Source organism: Ursus americanus, chromosome 7 (assembly GCF_024610735.1).
Source record: "Ursus americanus isolate L20-20 chromosome 7, mUrsAme1.1.p, whole genome shotgun sequence".
NCBI lineage: Eukaryota > Metazoa > Chordata > Mammalia > Carnivora > Ursidae > Ursus > Ursus americanus.
Window position 1 is genome coordinate 80,276,037 of NC_142133.1, and position 25,315 is coordinate 80,301,351.

Genomic DNA, 25,315 nt, shown 5'->3' on the forward strand with positions numbered 1-25,315 from the left:
CAATGAGGGGTCCATCATGTTGGAGACCAGAGGTGGAGAGGCCTCCAGGGAAAGAATGCTGGGCTCCCAGCTTCCGCTGCATGGTGTCCTCCGAAGAGAGAGAAGCCAGGCTCTGATGGTCACACTGGCCCCAGAGAGCTCAGCCTGGACCTCAGGTGCCAGACCCCAGGCAGGCGGCCAGAGACTTGTTCTGACCTCGAGGCGGGGGCCAGTCCCACCAGGCTCAGCTGTAGGGGCTGAAGGTAGGATTTTCCTTTCCTTCATCACATTGACTGTGCCGCCACTGGGGAATCGCGTGGCACTTTTGATTCTGTAAAATGCTGTATATTTGAAGGTCACAATAAATGCCTTTGCTGTGTCAACCAGAGAGCCATGGCCATGGAGCAGACGTATTTGCGGGGGCCCTGGTGAGGCAGGATGGCCGCACAGCGGGGTCCCCCTGTCTGCACAGATGTTCCCGTGGCCTGAAGCTCCATGGTTTGGAGCTCGCTCTGCTCTTGATGCATCATTTATGGACTACCTGATTCCAGGGCTCGTGACGGCCTGTGTGTCTCCTCGCCAAGAGCCTCAGCTGTCTGGGGCATTTACGACCACGGAGCCACAGCCAGGCTGGCTCTGCGCGGGCGCCCAGAGGGACTGCGGGCATGCTTTCCCTCTCCCCCCTGCGGACATGGACACGGTCACACTCGCTTCTCCGGGGTCAGGGACCCTTGGTGAAGTACAGAATGTCAATACCTGGCTGTTCCCCGCTGGTGCTAGGATGGGAGGACCAGGGTGCGGTTGAAATCACGCTGCCTATTGAATGCCTGCCGCGTGTGGGAGTATGCACTCTACCCCGTGATTTCACTCCCTGGAGAGGGTCTCTGTCTGCATCCTTTGCTGGGTGCTGCCCAGGCCGGGGAGCAGGAGACGAGAGCAGGGGCCAGTGCACTCGGGACTTCTCTTGGCACCCTGCGGGGCTGTCTGGTGCACCCGGCTGAGCACCGAGGACTTGCACGCAAGGTTTTCAGAATCGAAGTCAAACTGCAATGCGTGTAGCTCACTGATCCGACCGGCCGCTCTCGGGATTTCTCTCAGCAGCGTGTCAGTGCGTCTGACTCTGAGCCCTGGGAACTCCGCGCTCAAGGGCCCCCTGGGAGAGCACGCGGGATCCTTGGCCCAGCCTGTGTGAGGAGGAGAGGGGCCAGCCAGTGCCCCCCGCATTGTTGCATCACCCTGGTGGGGTCCCCAGGCCCCCTGGGAGGTGCTCAAGAAACACCCCTTGGATGAGCAAGTCCATGGGAAGCGGAGCTGGCCGCCACTGGCTTCTCTCCCAGCCCCAGCCCCCGCCCCAGCGCAAGCCCTCCGCGGCATGGGGGAGGCCGGAGAGGGGCCGCTGGCCAGTTGGGCAGCCCGGAGGAGGCTGTGGCTGCTCATCAGGCACACTCCGCTGCTTCCAGCCCCCGTCACCTCACTCACCCGCCTCTGTGCCTGGGTTCAGGCCAACCATCCATCTTCAGCAAAGGCTCCCTTGAGGAAACATGGCATTGACCACAGGCAGGAGGAAGCCAGAGGGGGAGCTGGGCATGGCGATGTGGGAGTCCGGTCCTTGGAAAAGCAAACGAATGATGATGTCTGCTCATCTTCCACAGACAGGTGTCTTGGAGGGGGTGACCCACACGGTAGCCTTCAGCCTTTAGCGAGGGCCCTGAGTGCTCTCTCCAAAAAAAGGGGGGTCTGCAGGCAATTCAGGAGCCTGGTGGAACCCCTGGATCTGGCGGCTTTAGAAACTTTGCATCAGAGAGAAGAAAAGGGGTCCTCACCGGAGGCCAGGCCAAATGGACAGCAGTGAAAGTATCCAAGGCTGACCGTTTGTTGTCTTGTAAACATTTGCATCATTTAATGCAATTACGGTCTTTAGTGTTAAAACATGGTCTCAAGGATCCTTGTGCTTTCTATCAACTCTTTTTATCCCTTTGACTGAACTAAAGTTCATTTGGAAAACAGTTCTGCACCCCTCACACATAAAGCACATGAAAGGTCATTCGAAGGTCCCTTTTGTGGGAGGGGGTGACTCCGTGAGGTGAGGAATGAGCTCACAGCTCACTTCCTGCAGGGTCACAGAAGAGGTGCGCCTCTTTACTGAATGTCTTCACATTCTTGTGGAAACCTGCCCAGGATCCCTGCTGAAACGGTTGTGGGACACAGCATCACTGCCCCTGCTGCCCTCTGAGGCGTTCACGGCCGCCACCGAGGGTGACTCACTCGGGCCGCACAGTCAGGCCAGTGCACGGACATGGGAATTCCCAGAACCCCCCACCAAGCCGTGTCCACGTCCTGCATTCAGTGTTTTTACCCTAACGAGCTTGTGAGCCTTTCAGCAACAGGAAGCAGTCACATAGCAGAGCTGCTGACCCCAGCCCTGGTCTGGGCTCCGGGCATGGATGGAACTGGAGCCAGTGGCCTGGGGGGCTGGGGGAGGGTGCGCTGGGTGGGAGCGGGGCTGTGACCTTGGCAGGGACATTGGCCTGGCAGAAATTGTCCCCTCAGCCTGCCTTCTTGGACCAAGCCCCTCTGTAGCCAGCTGTGGCCCCATGACCCTGGCCGGCACCCGGGGTGGGGGTGCAGTGGGCAGGGCGGTGGGAATGGCCAGCCTGTGTTAACACACCTGTGTTTTCCTCCCAGCTGTTCGCTTCACAACAGGCCTGCTGTGCTCTTAGCCATTGGGAAACGTTTCACACCACCCACCAATACCCACTGCTATGTAACATTTGTTGGCACGCACCATCAGGGTTGAACTGCTTTATTTTATTTATTTTTATTTAAAAAGGGACACCAGAATCCTTTATGTCTGGGAGTAAGCCAACCTGGCCCAGTGCTGAGTGCAGAAATATTCCATCTCCCTTCTGTGCCCAGAATTATTTTTGTTTTCTTCGATACACAACCTAGATACGGCGACAGCGAGGAAATTGGTTGATTTTTAAAACCAAAACTCCTTTCCTGTTTATTGGTTTTGAAAAAAAAAAAAATTCCACCGTCATCGATCACGATGCCAGTGTGTCTCTGTGGGTGGTGCTTGATTCATCTCCTCTCTCATCTGCTCTGCGCTCCCAATATTGCACCAAAGGAAGGAGCGTTGTATCTTCAAGCCAAGATTGGTGAGTTAATGTCGTTCTTAGGATGGATACTTAATCCCTGACACAGGAGGGGCCTGATGATGGAAGCATGTGGGCTCTGGCCCCAGCCCACCTCGGGCTTCCAGGAGTTAAGTGACCACGGTCAAGCATCTTGCTGCCCAAGCCAAACCTCCTGGGGGCTTTGCGGTGGAGCAAGCCACATGCGGTCGGGTGGGAGGGCACCGTCCCTGCTGGTGGCCCTAGGTCTGCTGTGTCTTGTGCCGCTAGAGTTTAAGCTCCTTGAGGGTGGAGGCTCGTCCTGCCAGCTCTGTCCTGTGCTGTATCTCCACGGTGTGATGCCCGACACAGAGCAGACAATCCACAGATACTGCCTGAACAAATGAATGAAGGAGTGAATGGATGAACACCAGGGTATGTTTCGGAAAACAGCCTTCTCGAAGTGCATTTTTTCATTAGGAAGGTGAGTGGAAGGTTAGGACAGATAGGGGAGAAAAGAAATATCCAAGCTGGAGGAGAATTTGGTGCCTGCCCACCCTCTCCTGCCTGCTCCAACGTTTTTCCTGCCCCCATGGATAAACGATGTCACCGCAGAGGGCGGAAGGTACTAGAAGGAGGTGGAGTAAAAGAACACACCCCTGAAAATTCTCAGGCGCCCAGGGCAAGAGTTCTAATGGGGCCCATGTATTAAAGATCTTAATATTTAAGATTATGCATTTAGCTTACAAATTGTTGAGTGAAACACCTCCTTACCTTGACCTGGATGACCGGCAGCAAATTTGTAATTCACATTCCTCGAGGCTTAGCCCAGCTCAGGACAGCAGAGGGAGAGCTGGCTTCCAGCCCCTGCTGCCCAGAGCCCTTCTCCCTCCATACGCAGCCCCTCTCGCAGCGCATCCGGGACCTCCCTCTACCGGCCAGGGGCCTCCCACAGAGTACGGATGCTCCAGGCCATGCAGCCAGCTCTTCGGCCACCATCTGCTCTCAGGCCTGGGTCTCCGGGGCCCACCTGGCTCTCCCGGGCACTAAGCAGAGTCCTGCAAGTCACCTTCTCTGACATCACCTACTTGTGACTCTCACAGCAGCCCTGGTCACAGCAGCCTGAGTCCTCACCCCATTTCACAGACGAGGAGACCGAGGCTCTAGAGGCTGGCAAGGCCTGGTTAGGACTGTTTTTGCACAGAAGAGGTTCAAGGCCCCAGCCAGAAGTGTGAGGCTAAGTGAAGGCAGGGATGGCTGCAGGCCCAGGTCCCCCTTCTCTGCACTGATGCTCAGAGGAATGGCCTTCCCCAACCAGCGTCAGGATGGTTCCAGTTCAGCCCTGTGGTGCTTGCCTGGGCTCTGGGTTTCCTCAGCCTTGAGAATGTGAACAAGCTACACTGCTCTGATGGCCTAGCTCCGTGGCACTGGGGACACAGGCGGCTCTGGGCAGCTTGGACTGAACCCCCCTCCACACTTGCAAATTAGGCCAAGACTGAGGCATGGCACAGCCTCCCTGCCTGCCCTGACTTCTCAGAGGGACCCCAGGGCCCTGAATAGGACACAGTTTTCCCTGCATTTGAGTTCTCTAGGCCTCACGTGTCTCCTGGACCCCCAGGAGGCTTCTGCCCTCCCTGACCCCCTCATCCCCAGCAGAGTGGGGGCAGTGGCTGCAACGGGCGTGGAGGTTCAGACCACTGCCTCTACTAGCCCACGCTTTGGGGCTACCCAGAGAGGTGGCCCTTGGGAAGGGTAGGTGTTCCCTGCTTGTGGGGCAATTGTGAGCAGGTGTAAGAGATGGGAGGGACCTGGCAACAACTCCCCAACTTTTCTCCCTTGGGTGGGCCACTCCATGGCCCAGATGTCCCACGTGGCATGGGGACCCTTTGTGTCTCTCGGTGACTGATGAAACCTGTAGCTTGGTGACACGCCAACTGTGTGTGCTGTTTATCCTTCCCGCTCGTATTTTCCCTCCCCTCACTATTTCCGCCCTGGACTGTATCTTCCAGTAGACCAGATGATCCAAGCCTGGCCTCGTTCTCTCCTTCCTAGACAACTTGAACGTGAACTAAGTCAAGCCTCAAGGTAGTTGTCTGGTGCCTGGGTTTTCTCAGTCTGCCGATGCCTTCCCCTTCAGACTGTTGCTTCTGGGCTTCCATTCCAGCTCTCATGTCCCTTTGTAAAATTTCTTCTACTCCAGCTTCCCTAGAGAAAAAAAATAAAACAGAACAAAAGTGAGTCATAGAATGATAGATTCTCAGATGGAAATTCTGACTCACTAGCTTCGCTGGAGGGGTCACTGTATCATAGGACTCAGGAAAGCGGCCTCTATACTCATTCTGTGCCTTCATACAGCACTTCCTGTGCAACCTTGGGAAGGTTCCTCAACCTCTCTGGACCTTAACATCATCTTCTGCAAGATGAGGATAATGACAACATTTATGCCACAGGATTGTTGAACAGATTAAATGAAATAAGGTCAAAGCCAGGCCCATAGTAAGGACTCAGTAAATGTTAGTTCACATTTTGAGTTACCCTCTTTGTCAAGTCTGCACTCGTTGACTTGACAGCTCTAAAAATATCTGGTGATGGTTACCATTTGTTGAGTGTTGGGTGTTACACACCCAGAACTTTGCCCAAACCTTTTCATTTAACTGTTTGGCAGTTTGTAGCGAGGAACCTGAGCTTCTGATCAAGCAGAGGCCAAGTTGTGCTCAGGTCTGTCTGATGCCACAGCCCGTGTTCTCTCCTCTACGTGGCATTGAAGAACATTTCCGTTCTTCCCTAATGCCCAGGGACACCTGCCCCTTCTTTTCTCCACAAAGCTTCCAGTTTGGCCTTTGAGGTGCAAGGAGGAAAGGACAGATGTTAAGGCACAGAGAATGGGCTCCACCAGGAGAGGAAGGTATGGGGGCTGGAAGCAGCAAAGAAGCAAGCTTATGGCAGGTGTTACCATGTACAGCAGGCCTTTCCTAATGAGCAAAACAAGAAGAGAAAACTGACAAACAGAATTTGGCTTCGTTTGAAGGTGTGAAGAGAACCGCCCAGCTCTGAGAGACATTTCCATCGAGCGTAAGACCAGGGGTGGGGGGAGGGGCGGCTCTCATGATGCAGGAAGTACTGTGCAGGGAGGCCCTGCACCGCGGACACGCTGATGGGCTTCTCTGTGGTTCCTCTCTTGAGGACACAGACACGTCTCCCTCTGAGAGCCCACGTCCTTTGTGATCGGACTGTCTCTTGCAAGTGCGAGCAGCCGTGAGAAAGACAGCCTGGACAGAGTCCGACTGACCTCTGCTGACAGGTGTGACCCGTGTGGTCAAGCCCCGCCATTCACCCGTGCTGAGGGAAACTCTGTCCTGTCGTTAAACGGGAAGCATGACTGGTATTTGTTCTTCCTTTTGAGTTGATGCAAAAAGTGCCTTCTTCCACCACCTCCATTGTGTGGTCATGTTGAATGAGATGCAAGGACAGCATGAAGATGTGGCCATCATGCGTGGCTCCTTTGGGAGAGCATTGGTTGGGTCCTTCCACTGCTCAGAGGTGGCAGCCACCAAGGGGGCATCAGGGCCCTCCAGACCGTTGTTGGGCTTCTGACGCTCTTTCATTTTCAGAGCGCTTTGCAGTCACTAACTAGATGCCCACCCCTGTCATCAGGCTGAGCCTGGCCATGTCTTCCAGTGCAGCATGACACGCATCCCACGGCCTCCTCAGCGGCAGGGAACCTGCTTTCACTGGCAGCTATCAGAACATCTCGGGCGCGACTTATTTATTTGTTTGTTTGTTTGTTTATTTATTTAAGCCAGGGCTGCCTGTCTTACACTTTCAGTAGCTGTCTGAAGTTTAGCCTCTTTAGTTTACCGTGGTAACCAAGGGATACCTTCTAGGCAGCTGTGGGTGGGGCTCTAAGGACCCAGAGATGGGATGACAAAGCCCTGGGTGATTTTCAGGTGTAACAAAGGGCCTTCTGATCTGTTTTTTAGAGGAAATGTGGAAGGTCTTTTTCAGCGTAGGTGAAAAGAGAGTCAAGTGCAGATAGAGTCCCCAGCTGTGATTTACCAACTTCCCTCTGGTATTTGTGCATTTTAGAAATAAGATCAGCTGGGTTCATCTCCAGACATCTCCCTGGGATTGCTGATCTTCTGTTATTAAAAAGAGTGTTTTGTTTTGTTTTGTTTTGTTTTTTTCATTAAAAAAAAAATTGTGCTTTGGCACAAAGGAGAAATGTTTAGAAGACAGATCTGGATTTGAATTTTTGTTCAGATATTTAGTGACTTGGGACCCTGGGAAAGTCAATTTCTGAGCTTTCCTTTCTCGTCTGTAACAGGGGATATCTCAGAGGGTTGTAAAGATCAGAAGCGAGGTGCCTGGCAAAGAGCGGAGAGAGTAGTTTCAGTGAGTGCACGTTTACTGAGACAGCCTGTCTGGCAGGCCAACACAGTGAAAGCAAAGTCACTGGGTAGTCAAAGTACCAAGGCCATTCCCATCGACACTAGCTGCTTCTCCGTTTTTACCGTGGAGAGTGAAGGAACAAATCCGGGCAGCATCTGTCAGTGATGAATCAAATCACCGATGGGAGAAACAAGATAAAAACCTTGCAGGGCTCTGCGCTGACTGCTGGGTCTCGGTTCAAAGAGAAGGAGCACCTGATAATTTCTAAGGAAATTGCATCTCTGTAGCAAGGACAGCATGCCTGAGCAGATTTGATCACTTAGGGACTCTGGAAGTGCTTTCTAGATGGTTTACCAAACACATCTCTACTCCTTGCATTTTCCAACACAGATGCAAGATACCCACTTGTTTGTTTTTATTAAGCCAATTGTGTTTACTTTCCGAAACGTCTCCTCAAGGAAGGGCACAGGGCTGTGAGTAGAAAGGTATGGATGTCATTCTTGGCTCTTCCCAAATGCATCCCTTCAGGCCCTGGATTTCTGCTCCCTTACATGGGAATGAGCGTTTGGAATGGGTGGTGCCTTGGGGCCTTCTTGCTCTAGGAGTCTGGGGCCCATACAAATGGGAAGCTGCCATCTGGGCCATGTTCTTCTCATGCCAGAGCACAGGAGCTCAAAAGGACAGAACGACAGTGCACGCACACTTAAAGCTGTTGCTCCTATCGCGCTTCCTCACAGCCCATTGGCAGAACAAGTACCTGGCCAATCCCATAGTCATGGGGTAGGAAAGTATGCTCTCTTCCAAGGGGGTGGGGAAGCGACTATTTGCTGAGCCATGATCCAGTTTATCACTGCCAATCTGAAGGCAAAGAATTTAATTAAACAAATTCTCAAGCTCTCCGTCAGCATCGTGTTTCTCCAGTTCTTATACAGAACGTTCCGGGAAGCTTAGCTCTTCATCGGTGGAAACTGTCTAGTCATGCCCTGATCAGAATTCAGGGCAAGCAGGGACCATTATTTGAGCTGTAGATTTAGCTGCTTGGTATTCATACATCCCTAATGATCTTGGAAAGTATAATGTTTTCTAACAGCTGTAAAGACAAGAGATTCTAACATGATCAACTATATACATATATCCATGAAATTACATTGAATAATGTAATGATGTGTTATGCTGTCATTAACACATTATGAATACCTAATCTGAAAGGTTAATGAAATTGACAAATATATGAACACTATGGGTATCATCAATACCACTTAATGACAAATCTCTTGTTTTCATTTATGGAATCAACTAAAATGGGAAGACTCCATTACTACAATTCCATTTTTTCTAGTTATAAATTAAAAAGAGTCTGCACAATATATTTTGCTTTAATTTGGAGTGTAGGTTTCTAGATTATTTTATACTGTGGGGCTATGTATAAATAATATTTAATGCAGTAAGATCATAATTATTTAAAGTGGCCGTTTTGTAGTTTTTCTGAAAAGGGTTACACTTGCTAAGGGTGAATATTTTTTCATTGGACAGACCAAAGTCAGTGTCAGGACCAAGGACAACTGCCATGGGACCTTCATCCTCCACACAGCGACCTGTGTTACTGCAGAAGGACCTTCCCGTCTGGGCTAAAGGATATATAGCTTTTTTTTTTTCTTTCTTTTTAAAATTTTTCTTTATTTTATTTTACTTTTAATTTTTTTTATTATGTTTGTTAGCCAACATAGTACATCGTTAGCTTTTGATGTAGCGTTCAACGATTCATTAGTTACATATACAACTTTTCATCTTAAAACTGGGAAGAATGATGTAAGAAGACTACTTTGTTTCTCTCCAGATCCCTGGGTAAGCTTTCAGTTTAACCGATTGGTTTTAAAGCCCCTGAATCTGTATCAATAGGCTTAGTGATGTCAATAAGACTCAAACAAATAGAAGGGGCTCTTTTTATTTTCATTTGCAATATAATAGCCCTACAAGAGTGGATATCACCTATGTTAATGTTTTCATACAAAGAAAAATTTTGTTCTTGAGTGTCCAGTTTCCCTCTATATCAATAATACCAATACTGATACTAATACCATTAGTACCCCATCGATAAGAGTAATGACAATAGGAATGCCTTTACATTATACGAAGCACCTTAAATATGTAAGTGGTTTGACCCTTTCAGAAATCCAGTGACGTTATTGAGGAAACATTGTAACTCCATTTTGTGAATGATGAAATGAGGTCTGGAGAGGTTAAATGACTTGCCCTAAGTGTAATGGTCAAGACATGGCAGGCTTTGACTTGCTAAATCTGTACTTTTCCCACTACGCCTCAAAACGTTTCCATCTGTGCGCTTCCAGAAGCCACGGCTTTCTGTTAGCCATTTGTAGTTACATATTATTTTTGTTTAAGATGATTATTTTTTCTGATTACCAAAGTAACAAGTGGCCATTGTAGAAAATTTGAAAATATAGAGGAGTATAAGGAAAAAATAGTAACCACCCTACTTCTGGACTCCAGCCCTGCAGAAATAACTCATATTAACTCTTTTCTCTCTTCCTCTCTCTCTGTGTGTGTGTGTGTGTGTGAACACCATCCTTCTTTGTCCTAGGTTCTTTTAGACGGTTGGACGTGACCAATGAGGATTTTGGAGAATACCAGGTCACAAACCTGACCCAATCTTGAGCCTCATGGAACCACAGAATCTGGAGGTGGAAGAGACAAAAGGTAAGAACTGCTTTTGCCACATCCCAGGAAAATGGGCCTTCCAACTTCTGTTCAACAGCCTCAGGTAGGGCCAGCCTTACTGCTCCCCTGTCACTGTCCCCTGACAATGTCTCAGGCTGTCCTGAGGCTGCTTTCCGGGTGGGAAGGGCTCGGTGGAGAGTTCTGAGAAGATGGAATGTTCCCTCTTCATTCCTCAGACTCTCCAAGTCCACTTCACAACCAATTTCAAGTCACTTAACCTCTCTGAGCCTTGGTGTCTTCCTCTGTCACATGGTGGCATGAGCGTGTGATCAACACCCCACACAGTGCCCGCCGAGAGCTCATCCTCGAGAAGTGTGCACCTCTGTGATTGGTATTATTATCACGACTACTCTTCTCCCTTGGCCCAACTCCTTGGCTGTAGGCCTAGACTGGCCCCACTAGTGCTCATGGGTCCCCAGACACACCATGTACCTGCACGTCTCCCCCTGGTTTGGGCTCCTTCCTCCCTAGGGGAGGCTCCGGAACACCCTCCTGCCTAGCCTGGCACCCACACCATGCCCCCTCCCACCCTCTCTGAGAACTGACTCACCTGACCAAACTCAGCTCCAACCCATTGGCCCAGGGCACCCGGCCTCAGCGTGGGAGCCCACAGACCGGGGTGCAGGTCCAGCCTTCTTTTCACTTTTAGAGTACTTACGTACCGTCTGTGAGCCTCAGTGTTCTTACTCTTAAACCAGAGGAAATGCTGTTGTGAGCATGAAACGAGGTGAGCCCCTGCAGGTGTGTGTCGAGTAACAAGAGCGCTTGGAATATCGGCCCTCTACCCCCTTTAAACCCATTTTCCCTGTTGGTCCTCACTGTAGCCTGGGAGGCAGGGATCGCTGCAGGTGAGAACACCGAGCTTTGGGGGAGAAGTGACTGGCTCAAGGCCACACAGTTCCTCAGGGACTGGCGTCAGAGTCAAATCCAGGACTTCAGACTTCAGATCCTATGTGTTACCTACCGTAGTATCGGTAGATATCGGTAGATACTATCTGTAATGTAATGTACGGAAAGTTTTGTGACTGCTCTAAGAGATCTCTACACTTTTTTGAATTAAATCAATTAAATCTAATGCAGCAGCAGAATACTATGATATTCCGATCTTGTGTTACACTAATTAATTTATTTGCATTTTATGCTGGGTTTTGGATGTTAGACTGGGAAGTCGACAAAACTTCTATTATAAAGAGAAAAAAATAAATGGGTAGAGAAGGTGCTTTCTCATAGTGGAGCGCCAAAAGGGAGTTTCCCAGGCTGCTTAGTTTTTGGAGATCGAGACCCCAAATGTTGCAACACACGCATTCAAAAGCCCAAAAGGTAAAGTAGCTTCTTCTGACATATCCATGATGTTTCCTGTTACCAGAATCTGGGCCTGGGGTTAACAACAATTCGTACGTGCAGTCTACTCTGCACAGAACATGTTTTTCAGCCTCGCTTGTTCGTTGATGTAAGGCAGCCAGTAACCCCATGGGGTGTGTGTGCGTGTGTGTGCGCGCGCGTGCGAGCACACGCGTGCGTTGCCTACTGCCCCCAGCCCACCCTGGCTCTTCCTGTCAGCCCAGAGGGGCTGTCTCCCCAACCCAGCTTTGGTGTCGTAGCTTGCCCTTCCGCTTCTGCAATCACATCAGGTATGATTCTGTCTCGAAGACTGAGGATCGGACTTGAAAAGGAGCCAGCTCTCATAGTGTCATTCCTGACAGATTTCTTAATTAATCTGCTCAGATTGTCAATAATGTAATTCACTGTTGATTTAGAAACTAGTTATATGAGCACTGCTAGTGCCATTGTGGGAAAACATCTGAATAATTCAGCTAATAGATGGGAAACTCACCCAGATTGCTGGGGCACCGGGAGGGAACCGCTAATTCGAATGAGATGAGCTCAAGCAGGGTGATTCCAGCAAATTCCGGGGAGCGGGGAGAGGTTGTCATATTACTGGGGGCAGCAGCTGCCTGGTTTAATTATTGTCATTTTGGTTTTTGGAAAAAAGAACATGGGTCTGACACTCTTGCAGGCAGAGGCCATTAACACTCTTGAAAAATACTGTGGAATTTCAGTCTAAAGTGTGTGATCCAATTGATTACTAACTCTGAGCGACGCTCCCCATGTTAGTGGGTCTTAGTCTTGCAATAATATCATTTTCATACAATTCTTATTTGAAATATGTGAGTGTAGTAATGTGTATCATCAAAGGAATATAAAAATGACTTTTTTTTTCTGGGAGGTTCATAGTTATTCGGGTATTTCCCATAATTGACTAGATGTATTTTGGGATTATGGTGATCACCCTTTTTACACTAAAACTTGGGGCTGTGTTGAAAACGAAGTTTATAGATTGGTGACTCTAATTATGTGAAAAGTCTTACATAAACATAAAAACTCAATCCCTTTTAGTTACACACTTAACATTTCCCTTTTATGGAAAATAATAAAATTATATGAAGTTGAGCTGTTAGACTACATTTTTCGCTGTGGTGGCTAGAGTTTTAACAGCCCTTAATGGCAGATGAGTTAGTGCTTCAATGTAAATGTTCATCAGAATCGTGGTGCTTTTGAAAGGAAATGCTAATTCAGTTCCATTTATCGGCAGCGTCTCACACTTTTCTTCTGTCCTCTGTCTCTGCCTTTCTCCACCCCCATCCTCACATGCACAAGAGCTCACGTGCACACACACCACTCTACACACACACACACAGGCACATGGTCACCTCACTCCCAGTTTTCTATCGCGAGTTCTGCAGGAAAAGGGAAAGAGCAAACACTATCCAACGCGGATACTTTGATACTGACCAACTTCTAGCAGGTGAGAGTCAAGTCTGCATGGGATCTGTTGCCTTGGGTTTTAATAAAGTCAGGATGGATTTCGCATCCTAAACTGCACAGGGAGCCTTAGGGGGCAGGATTGCCTTTTGGGGCATAGGGAACAGAACTGCAGCACACAGTTCTTGAGCGCACCTCTGGCTGCATGCAGAGAACGTGTGTAAAGCGTGGCGTGGGTTTGAATCAGCTTGGCTGCATCTAACGCCCCACGTAAGGGCAGCTTGAGCAAGATAAAGGTTCTCTCTCTCACTAAGGAAGTCTGGTACGAGCAGCCGAGGGCTGGGGCAGCCGATGCACGGTCACCGGGCACCCCAGCTCCTTCTGTCCTGCTGTTCCACCGCTCCAGCCAGGGCACGATTTGCCTCCATCTCATGGTCATCTCATGGTCAAGAATGTTCGTGGGCATTTGCAATGTCACATCCATGTTTCAGAGAGAAGGAAAGAGGAAGAGGACAAAGGGCACCACTCCCCTCCCTTCTGCTTTTATTAAGCAGTGGTTCTGGAAGCCCTCCTTCCTTTGCCTCCACACATTTCATCTTGCACATCCTTGGCCGGAGCCCAGAGGGCCACACCTAGCTGCAGAGAGGCTGGCCGTGATGTCGTCTTTTCAGCTGCACACGAATAATCGTGCCGCTCCACTCCGGGAACAGAGGGGACCGGATATCTGATGGGAGCCTGCAGGCCAATTCCTGCCAATAGTAGATGCTTTACAACAAGCAGTGATTATAGCTCTAATGAAACCACAAATAAATGCTTCCTATTTTTACCGAGTGCCTGGGCATTTTGAATTGAGAAGATGATTTGAAAAGAGTATTGTTTCATGATATGCCAAGACAACAGCACCGATCATGGCTTTCTGTCACTTGCCCTGTATACATCCCCAGCTCCGCTTGGGGAGACGAAGCGCTGATAAATGCTGTCAGCGCGGGGAACAGGGGTGATAGGTCCCTGAGATTTCTAATAACACTGGGTTATTGGAAAAAGTAATTTGTTGTTATTTACGTATGTAATGCTAGCTTCTCGGGTCGTGCATTCCCTGGAAATCTAATTTGTAAATAATTACTTGACAGAATGGAACTGGCTGGAAAATTCTGAATATGCAGAGGCAGAGGCGGGGCCCCGAGAGGAAATTTGAGCTGAAAGGCCAAGCACCTGAATGGTCTGACTGCAATTTTTCATCTCTCAGCAGTTAGCAGCTAATAAGGTCCCTAGTTAAAAAAACAAATTCTCAGGCTCCAGACGCAGCAGACACACTTAGCCAGTCATTAGCAGAGGTGCTGGGAGCAGCTGGCCTCCTTGCAGCACTGATGGAATGCCTGTCCCCAGGGAGCAGAGACCGGGACCCACGGGGCTGTTCTTCCTTTGCAGGGCCAGAGGGGCGTGCTGGGGGGCACAGGGAGGGGCTAGGGACTGAAGGCTTGCTTCCCTGCCAGATTTGTGTGCCCAGCTCCCAGTGTGGCTGTATTTGGAGATGGGGCCTCTGGGGCAGTAACTAAGGTTAAATCAGGTCATGAGGGTGGGGCCCTAACCCAATAGGAGTAGCGTCCTTCTAAGCACAGAAAGTGATGCCGGGGCCTTACCCGTGGGCAAGCACCCAGGAACGTCGTATGAGGATATGAGCCAGGGAGAGAGCTTTCCTTGCGATCACCCCCGCCAGACTCTGGTCTGGGACCTCCAGCCTTCAGAACTGCAAGAAAATCAAGGCCTGTGGTATTGGCTGACCTGTCTCAGGAGCTTCGTGCCAGCAACACAAGCGAGCTAACACAGGGTGGGGAAATGGAGCTGGGGGCCTCAGAAAGAACTTCAGAGCCAGATCTGGGCCAGTAGCCTCCCGATCTTCCTGTGGCACTGAGGCCTGGGCCTCCTGCTGGATTTGCTCTCTGCCGGGAATACCGGCCTTTCCCTCTCCTGTCGATCCATTCTTCAGAATTATTCAGTTCTGCAGAGTCGTCGAGCATCTACTCTGTCCCGGCACAGGGCTACACTTGCATCTCCAGCAGCAGGAGAAGGAGCTCGGGCTGTGTGGCGACTGTCAGAGGGCCAGTAGCAGTTACCTTGCAGGGGCCCTCTCTGTGGGCCGGTTCTGCGGTCAGCACTCAGTGGTGCTAAATTGTAGGAGGCTCGCACGCAGCCTGTGAGGTTGGGGCTGCTAGTACCCTACTTTGCAGGAGAGGAAGAGACTCTGAAGGTGATCTGGCTTCTTCAAGGACACCCAGCCAGTAAGTGGCAGAGCCAGGAGTCACAGCCAGGAAGTCTGCACCAGGCCCCACTCTCAACTCCGTGGTCAAACCGAATTGTTACAACCCAGTTGGGACGTGCTCCAGCCCAGGCCCTGTGGCAACACAACGGGGTACCCTCTCCGGAGTGGTGGGCCAGGGAAAGTCTCCCCAGAAAGTCATGTCCGAGTGGGGATCTGGAGGACAGTGCACCTGGGTGTGAAGAACAAGAGAGGGTGCTGTAAGCAGCAGGGGCAGGGGGCAGGGGAGCTGCAGGGTGAGCTGGGAGCACAAGGTGCCGGAGGTGGGGGGGATCAGGGACACGGGGGCTGGGGCAGGGGGTCTGCATCATGGAAGGGGGGGGACTGAAAACCACAGAGACCCATCCAAGAGTCTTCTTCAGGGGGATGACGTGGTCCCACTGCATCTTAGAAAGGTTACTACAGCTACACTGTGGGGACTGGTGGGCAAAGTGGGGGGAGGGACAGAGAGCCTGGTCAGAAGGATGGTCTAATGCCCAGGGATGTGGGGGGGCTTGCAAGGTGGTAGAGGTTAAGGGAAGGGGTAACCCTGTGGTGAGCTGGAGAGCTGACTGGTTTTCTGGAACTTGGGGAGCTGGTTATTAAACACCGTCGCTATTAAACATGAAGTTGTAACAATTTATAATTACATAAATTATAGTAAAAACAAAGATCATAAATACTCAAATTCATCACTTCCTCATTATTTTACTATCACCTACTTACTGTGGTCTGTTCTCTTGAAGGTATTTACATCCCTCCTACCTGTACAGTGGCCCCAACGGTGTGCTGTCGTCAGTGGTGTCACACTCGGGAGCTTGAGATTTGCTATTATTCGGTGGGAGTATTTATACCAAGGAAATTGGCAAATATTACAGATGGAGTTTTTTCTTTTCAACACACCATGGATGAGTCACCATCTTCTAGAGATAAAGAACGTGAAAGAAACCTACTCCAGCAACCCTCTGTTTGTTTCCTGAGATGAAGAGTCTCTTACGGTTTGCTGGTCAGGGGGAGGGGTTGGGGTGGCTGGGAGATGGACACTGGGGAGGGTATGTGTTGTGGTGAGTGCTGTGTATTGTGTAAGACTGATGAATCAGAGACCCGTACCCCTGAAACAAATAATACATTCTATGTTATAATAATAATAATAATAATAATAATAATAATAATAATAATAATATTGAAAGAAACCTAGTCATTCTTCCAGGCTCCATCTGGAAGGCTTCTCTGGCCTTCTCCTCCTGAGTCTCCTGACATGCCAGGCACACCTTCCTCGTAGCCCCAATCTCTTGCAACCTACTCGTGCCTGCCTTCCCTTGCATTCTGCAAGCATCTTGTTTCTTCTGTAGGCAGGGCTTAGCACAGAGGAGAGCTCATTCTGCGTTTGAGGAATGAAACAACACGTGAACGAGTGAGTAAAAATGGCTTCACTTTTCTACATTTGTCTCTCTTGGGTCTTTGGGATGAACCCTCCCTCGCAGTTGAGCAGAACACGAAGGTTGTGATAAGCCCCAAACTGCTTTCAGTCTCAGAAGCAGCCTGATGCTCAAGTGACATTTTGCATCAATGTGCGTCCCACCTGATGTTGAAACGTCTACCGAGAAACTACGTGAAAGAGACCACTTTCAGAAGAAAGTACTTCGAGGGCGACGTGGTAGTCCGCTGAGCTGCGGAAAATATGCTCCGGGAGCGAGGACCCACACATCAAAGGAATTCTGAAGGACGATTTGAAAGGAGAGCCACATATCCAGATCACCTTGGGGAAAGCTGTCTTTGTAACTGATCTGAATCAAGGGCAAAAGGGCACAAGGACATCAGATTTGTTTGAAGAGAATAGCATCCTGTTAGTCTTGGAAAATAATTACACAAAGCCACCAAAGCACCACTTCCTCCTCTCCCCCATGCACCCTCCTCTCCAAGTAAGGCTCTGTACATCAAAGAGTCTTCGAGCCCTATGCCTGCTTTGCAAGTCTCCTCAGTTAACCATTTGAGAGCAAATGCTCAGCACGTTGATGTGAGGGGGTAGAAAGAGCTCCTGGACCCTCCTGCGTGGTTCCATTGTGTCCCCCTCTTCTGGGGCTCACTCCTCCAGGCTTTGGTAATTTTCCTAAATCCCAAGAGTCAGGTGACCCGAGCTCATGGCCTAGCTCTACCAACCTCCATGGGAGCCTGGGCAAGTAAGTTTTGAGCCTTTGCCCCATATGTAGAATTAGGCTGTTCCCTTGGCCTGTGTGCCTTGCACGGCTGTAGGGAGGTCCAGGGAAGTTAAGAGACTCCACAGAGCTATAAGCTGCCGTTCTTGGCTTTACCAATGCCATTGCTAGTGTCTGGATCCCCTCTTGTTTGACAAGAAAAACCTAAGACCCAGAGATGTGAAGTGACTTGATGAGGTCCCCCCCACAGCCTGATAGGTGGGTCTGGGAGTGGGTCCCATGCCCCTTCTGTTAGAGAAAGCATTCGACTCTGGGTGGCCTTTCTGGTCAACTCTTACTTATCAGGCTCATGGCAGGTAAAGTCATCTAATAAGAGAAAGCCACTGCCACCCATTTTGCTATGGATTTCCAGCGGGGGAATACAGACACACCACATACCCTTACACTCCCAACCTGCACCTCGTGCCACTTGGTTTCAGGATGAGCAGAAATACGGTCTTTTATGAGAGCCACATGAACTAGGGGAGTGCATGCTCTCTCTCCCTGTCCTGGCTTAAAACACTATAAAATTGGATTTTGCATATCCTGTTCCTTCTGTACATTGTGCACTCAGGACCACAGCTCTCTGGAATACCTGGCCTTACTCAAACCTCAGCCACCCCCAAGGCAGCCAGTGTCCGTCAACTTCTAGCCCTTTCCCTGGGGAGGCATATCATTTCCATGCTAAACCTTCCAAAGCATCTCCTTGGGACCACAGTGCCCACATCAGCACTTGCTGTGTTCGCTTGCACACTGGGTGGTTTTGCAAGGCAGACAATGAGCTGGACGCAGAGCTGATGACTGCAGAACACTCCAGTGAGTGCCTAGAGGGGCAGCAAAGCCCTTGGATGGAGGGCAATGCCTGGGAATGTCCTATCTCCCACCAACGTCACCCTGTGTGTTCCACTATCCTTTTGGTCCAGCAAGAGTTGGCCCTCAATGAATGTTTATCATGTGAATGCATCCCTGAGTCATCCCCACTTGCCAGGTTTGCTCATTCATTGATTCATCCACTCATTCATTTACTCTCTCATTCAACTTTCATTGGGCGTCAATTATGTGCCAGGCACTATATGAAGTACTGACAGAACAGAGACTCATTAGAGACACACCCTGCCTCAAGGAACCTCATTCCATTAAAAGTCCGGATGGGCAGACTTAGGGGGAGTTCCTTCTGATGCCGGGTTCTTGTTAACAAGCTCACAGAAGCGTAAAGCCAAATGGGACTTGGATTTCATATTTGGTTCAAACCGTTGATTCTATAGATAAGGAAACTAAGGTCAGGGGAAGTTGGAAGTAGTTTCTAAGTAAAGCAACCAGCGGGTGGCGGAACTGGGACCCAGCGTCCAGCCTTTCAGCCCCTGAGCTTGCCACCGCGTGTCCCTCGTTGGCTTCAGAGCAGTGACTTCTCATTCAGTTGATCAGTTATGTCATCTACGTGGCGAGCACGGTATCAGGTGCCGTGGGGTGACGCCGGCGAAGAATGCGGAGCCTTGGTCTTGCAGGGTGTTACAGTCTAGCGCAGGGCAGAAGCTCCTGTTAAACGCACATGCGATGCTGACTGACTGTGGAGCAGAGAGTACGGGCAGCTACAAGCTCCGGAGTGTTCCTTTGAGAAATCGCATTTGGACCAGGATGCGCACGCCGGACTGAGCTGGGTGAGGACGTGGCAGAGAGTGCCCGATGTACTCCGACTCTGGAACCTATTTGGAAATAACTCTTTAAAATCACTACTTCAACTATGATTTTGACCATTGTTCTTACATTTTAGTTCTTAATAAAACAGAAGTTTTGGATTCCTTTTTTTCTTCTTTCCCATTTTCCTGGGATGGCGGTATTGTTTAAAGCCGTGAGCTGTGAGCATTTTAAATGCATGCACACACTCACATGCTTATGCCCTTGCATGCACGTGTGTGCACACACTCACACATGCACATACCTGTACGCACACACACACGAGGAGCTCTCCATTCAGGAAGGAGCAGCAATAGTCCCCACGGAGAATTCTGCACTATAAACTCTTCTTCAGCTAGATTACATGCAGGACAAGTGTTGACTTTCAATTTACACCGCTGACATGAGTCACCGAGGGCTTTGATTCTTAGTTTATTTGTTCTGTCTTCAGTAAAATGGATTGAATGCAAGGCTATCCAACCATGACGTGGCGCCTTGATGCCTCCAACGTGGGGCTGATGAAACCTGAGTGCCTGGCACTATCTTACAGGAATATAAAAAATTTGATTTGGGCTGTAGCCAGCCTCCCTCCTGCTCTGGAACATGGGTGGAACATCTGGGGGAAAGCACCCAAGTCATTAACTGCAGCCTTGGGTGTTTGCATAATACCTGCTTGATCAGAATCTGACTCCACACTTCCGGTCAGCCCCAGATGTAGCCTATCCAGCTTATCACTGTGATGGATCTTGCCTATCTTCCATCCCTTATCTTTTGAAGTATTATACAGAATTATGGCTCAATTTTTAAAAGCTCAGAATGAGACAACTGTCTTAATTTCTAAATTAAAATTTCAGATTTCCACGCTTGCCCAGTTCCCATATCTTTCCCTTCTCTTTCAGAGAGATTGTCTTTAGAGATGTCCTCTCCTAGATCTGAGAGTGTTAAACCCATCACCCACGCAGGCTTCAGGGATTCTCCGAATCCCCTCTCACACTCCACGCATAAACTCTGTGTTTGTGGGTCTTTGCATATACTCTTAGAGAGAAGGTCCACATTTTCATCAGAGATTTGTAGTGACCCATGGCCCCTTGAGGTTAAAAATCGGTTGGAGAGAGATTTCCCATGATTTGGCAACTAGAAAGGATCTGGGATGCCATTTAATAAAAATTCTCATTTCATAGGTGGGAAAACTGAGGCCCAGAGAGCTGTAATTATTTTTCCCATGCCAATGCAATAAGATAGTGACAAAACAGCAGGGGGGTCCAGGAGCAGAAGTACAATTTCTTTTGACCTGAAAGTTTAAGCACCTTCCACGGTCCTGGGAGCTGTAGCAATCTCTGTGCATAGGGAACTAGGATATTAGATGTGTTTGGAAAGAACTGTTTTCCTCATTTGCCTTTTTTGGTAATTTACCCTGGCAGCTGGGTCCTATCTTCTCCCACAGGCCTGTCCAGAAAATCCTGTTAAACTTCCCACCAAAGCCAATACCTAGTGCTGTTCTTTGGGGCCATTAGGCACCGTCCCACCTCGGGCAGGACTCCACAGTGAATGTGTGTGTGCCCTTGCACGCACTGAGGCAGTGTGCACAGGAATGCAATTGCGAAGTGAGCAGCGAATGCTCGTTATAGGGAACCAAGAGAAAAAGTCTCAAGTTCCACTTTTGTTAACACTTGGCTTCCTGGAGTTTGTTTTTTTTTTTTTTTTTTTTTTTTTTTTTTTTTTTTTAAGACAGTATCTGTTTAAGGAACATCTTTTTAAGCCTGGTTGGGTGTCCTTATGAATGAGAGAGCCCACTCAAGCTTGCTTTGTGTTGCGAGAGGGAAGCCTGGCGGAAATTCGAACACGTCAGATGTACTTCTCAGCTGCAGGCCCAGCGAGGGTTGTAAACGCCCCCGGAGAGTGGCTTCACCGCGGGAGGCCGCCACGTGGCAGCCGTGGCTCGGGAGGGCGGCCTGGAGCTCTGGAGAGACTCACCACGCACTCGGTGGCCACTGTGCTCCCCCAGAGACTCTTAGGAAAGCACAGGCTCCAAAGCCACCAGACTGGTCGGCACTTCGGAGACCACGGAGCCTGAAACTTGTGTCTCCCAGTGAAGTAAACGGAGCCACCGCGACTGGCTCCGCGGCGAGTCAGAGATGGAAGTCAAGCTTGGGGTCTTGCCCTAGCGTCGTCTTGATTAGTGACGTTGGCCTGCAGTAGGGGACACCGCAGGGTGAGCATCCGGGGCGGGCATGCACGTTAGTGCCCCACTCAGTCCTGCAGCACTGCCCCAACCTGCAAACTGACCGACAAGAATAATGGGCTGCGTGGAGGGTGACGCGCGAGGCACTTGATAGCACTTGTCCCATTTCGTCTCTACGACAATTTAAGGTTGTCATTTTACAGAGAAGGAACCTGAGTTTCTGGGAAGTTAAGAAACTTGCCCACGTGACACAGTCCCTGAGTGGCCACGCGGGAACGCCAACACGAGAGTCTGTAAAGATCGTGCTACTCAAGGCTCCCATGACCCTTGTTGGTCCGTCCGTCTGTCTGTTTTCTCCCAGAGCACACCCAAAGCTCTCTGAGGTTCCTGTTTCTCCGAGCAGGACGAATCAAGGGCCTTCGTTCCCACTCAGAGGTGAGGGTGATCTGCCCTGGGCCTGCGTTCCTGGGGTCTGAGATGCCCGGGCAGGAGGCTCCCCGCTACATCTCTGGGTGGCGGGGCTTTGGCGGTTCTTTCCGTCCCCAAGGCCCACCTGCCTCTCGGGCAGCCCCTTTCAGCAGGGCATCAAGTGCTGGGACCAGAGGCCCTTTATAGCGATCTATAAATTGCTTTATAACAATCAGACCATTATTCTTTACAACAATTTGCATTTTGTTTCCAAATAAAATAACAGTTTGGGGTCCTTTCTCTTGTTTTCTTTTTTTGGTTCACAGGGATTTTGTCCTGATTTGGTTGTGCCGAGTTCACCAACTCCGTGCCTGCTTTTGTCAATGCAGCGAATAGGAGACCCTCCTAGTCAGAGCACACGGGGCTCAGGGCTCAGCGTAGGTCCTTTTTTTCTTTTCTTTTCTTTTCTTTTCTTTTCTTTTCTTTTCTTTTCTTTTCTTTTCTTTTCTTTTCTTTTCTCTTTTCTTTTCTTTCTCTTTTTTGACTGTTAACAACACCCAACTCTGACAAGCATCTTGGTTTATATTCAGTTATCCAAATGCTGTGGTTGATCGCTTGTGGGTCACCCCCCAGATGGGATTCCCTGCCTTGGGGAAGAATCAGGAGCGGTTTGGCGATAGGTGGAGAACGGTCACGAATACAGCGTGTCCTGTGTGCCACGGCCTGGAGAGGCAGAGGAGAGCGTGACACGACCGTGACCTTCGGCAGCCTCTTTACTTGTCTGCATCTTGTATTCACTAGATCCCTGACTATGGGTGGGAGGGGACCGAATCCTGGGAGGAACAGAAACCAGAGGTCTGGGCTTGGCAGGACCCTCCCTGTTAACCTCAGAACTGCCAGGGAGTCTTCTTGGTTTCCTGTCACTTGCCAGAAGGAGTGGGATTTCAACTGGTTTCTCAATGGGGCAGATACAGTGGCCTTTGGGTGGGTCTGACCCAGGTTGGCTCAGCGGGAATGTGCCCAATGTTGGGGCTGCCCTAGCGCCTGCTCAGGTCATGGGAAGGTCAGGGCCACCTGGTGGAATTGCCTTGCTCTGCTGATGACAGTGGGACCGAAGGCCAGTGGTGGTGGGAGGGTCCCAGGCTTGCGGGGAGGCTGGGGTTCTAGAAAGCATGAATCTGTGGGTTTTGTTGTCAGGGCTGTGGAGCGTCACCCTTCTGCCCCTTTGGCTCTGGCTTTGGGGGCTTTTCAGTCAGGCCCACAAGTCCCAAGGCTGTTCAGGAAAAGCCTCACCTCTTAGGCCAGAGCCCAGCTGGTCAGGGAGGATGCTCATGAAATGGGAAGGAGGGGTGGGGACAGTGGTTTCAGCCAAAAGTTACTGCCGTCTACAGTATTTAGGTTTTCTTGTTTTTGTTTTTGTTTTTTACTTTAAAGCAAAATCAAACTGCTAGCCAAAGTCAAGCCGTCTCAGTAGCTAATGATAAAGAATGTGACCTTTCCATTCACAGAGAATGATGTATTTAAACATGGGGGGGAATTATAAGAAAAAGACAATAACCTCTTGATTAACAGTTGGCATTCGTTGGAAGGATCCCAGAACATTAAAACAACTTCACAACTTCTGTTATTCTGCAATAAGAAATGACATATCAATGCTCTATAGTTTAGTCCTTACAACACATTCACAGGTTTGGGTTCCTACCCCTTTTCACCAGTGGGGAAACAAAGTTGTAAGGAGTTGAAGTCAAAGGCTCCCAGCCAGGAATCAGCAGGGCCAGGACCGAGCCACAGGATTATCGGTCTAGTGGGTCCTCAGGTCTCTGTCCCCAGCTTCTCTTCTCGGAAGAGTCATGCACACAGTAAGTCCCCAGGGGAATTCTTTGCACAGCGTGAGTGGATGTTAGCTCCTGTCCTCATGCAGACACAGAACGAGCCTCAGAGGGGGAGAAACTTGCTCCAGCAAGGCCAGTTCCTGCTTCTTCACTCTAGATCTCCCCAGAAAAATCCCTCAGGTTCAAAGCCAGGGCTCTGCCCACTTGAGCACACATCCCAGGGGCGTGAGTACCTGCTACATGGAGCGCCCTGTCTATGTTTCCATCTTCAATGGTGTGCACTCGCCTCACTACCAATGGGTTTACCATATTTTTCCTTTGTTTGTTTAAGACAAGAGTATGGTTTCTTCAGGTCTTTTCCTCAAATCTGTTGTGCTGTATGGTATCCTGACATTCTCTTTGAAAATTTTAGGAAGAGCCCTGGTCTTTGGGATGCCTAGAACTCCTTTCAACTACATCTTGGGCCTCCTCCGTTTGGCACAGAACCCCCATCACTGGCCAGAAGGAATATAAATAAGTTGTTTGATGACTTCACATATTTATTGCTACTCGCTGGCACTACCGTGTGAGGCATGGGGGTCCTGGGAAGTGTAAGACAATTATAATCCTGGAGGTGGTTCAGTGTGGTGGGAAAGAGGGGGATACAAACCGTGCCTTAGGAAGGCAGAGTGGGGAGGGGAGAATCTTAGCACACTGTGAAGTTGCCGGGTACAATAATATTTTGAAACATTAATTGAGGTTCCCTATTTCACCCCAGATTTCTTTGTTCCTTTTACTGTCCCTCCCACTCAAACAGGACCTTTCTGTGCACTATCTCAGGTAAGAGAGCAAGGGCAGCGAGAAGAGAACAAAGAGCAGTCCCATTTGACTGCCCAGAGCCCTCTAGGGGATGCACCCGCACCCCCTTGCTGGGGACAAAGGCTGCAGATGACTCACAACTGAGATGTTTGCAGGACGTCACCCTCTGCTGCTGGGTTACCCTCTGCTCGCTCAAGGTTACATGCCCACGGATGACACCCGTGCTCGTCTCACTGACCAAGGCAGGAATACAAAAGTTCAGCCCCCTCACTCAATTCGAGCCAAACGTGATGGGCTAGTTCAACACCAGGGCACCTCTTAGGGTTGGCCGGGGGTGGCCGCAGGCGCAACCTCACTGCGAGTCAGCTTCTCCTCCTGAAAAATCCTGTCTGTCTTCTTTCCGGGTGAAGGTCTCAGGAACACTCCCTGATAAACCTTCTGCATGCGGTTTTCCATCTCAGACAGTTTCCAGAAGACCTCTAGGGTGGTTGACGCAGGACCGGGCTGGGAAAAAGTGGACTCTAAATGGAAAATTGGAGAGGAGCACGTGGCTGGCTGATGGCAAGGACCATGTCACTGGTGGTGAGTGGAGCCCAGATGGCTCTGGAAGGGCTTTAGGAAGACGGTGAGTAGGAGGTCCATGGGACAGGGTGATGGCAGCTGGGTTCTCCTCATATTGAAGAAATCAGGAGGCTCAGGGGAGGCTGACTGCTTTACAGCAAACTGTGAAAGCCCAAGTACGTCCTTGGCAGCTTGTAAGAAAACCCCAAAGTTTTCCAGCTGGGAAGCAGGTCAGCTGGAGTGCCAGTTGTCATCTTAAGTAACGCAGAGTTTTGGAGAAGGTGAAATCCTCAGGCCTCCAAAGTCAGGGTCCTAATAGGGAATGGGTGGGACCCCAATACTTGGGATGTGTACCTGGACAGTTGAGAACCTTGTACCTTTGTGTTCCC

At 49.9% G+C, this 25,315-nt stretch overlaps 1 long non-coding RNA gene across 15 annotated transcripts in view; it reads left to right on the forward strand.

Annotated features, from left to right (window-relative positions):
• Positions 1-25,315, forward strand: part of LOC123803308 (uncharacterized) — a 279,495-nt gene that overhangs the window by 215,230 nt on the left and 38,950 nt on the right. For 11 of the 15 annotated variants that reach the window (XR_015725357.1, XR_015725359.1, XR_015725361.1 and 8 more), the window contains 4 exons: positions 2,929-3,137; positions 9,015-9,326; positions 10,081-10,196; positions 16,023-24,947. This is a non-coding gene — a long non-coding RNA (uncharacterized LOC123803308). The remainder of the gene's footprint in view (positions 1-2,928; positions 3,138-9,014; positions 9,327-10,080; positions 10,197-16,022; positions 24,948-25,315) is intronic. The other 4 variants (XR_015725362.1, XR_015725364.1, XR_015725368.1 and 1 more) reach the window with 4 other exon arrangements.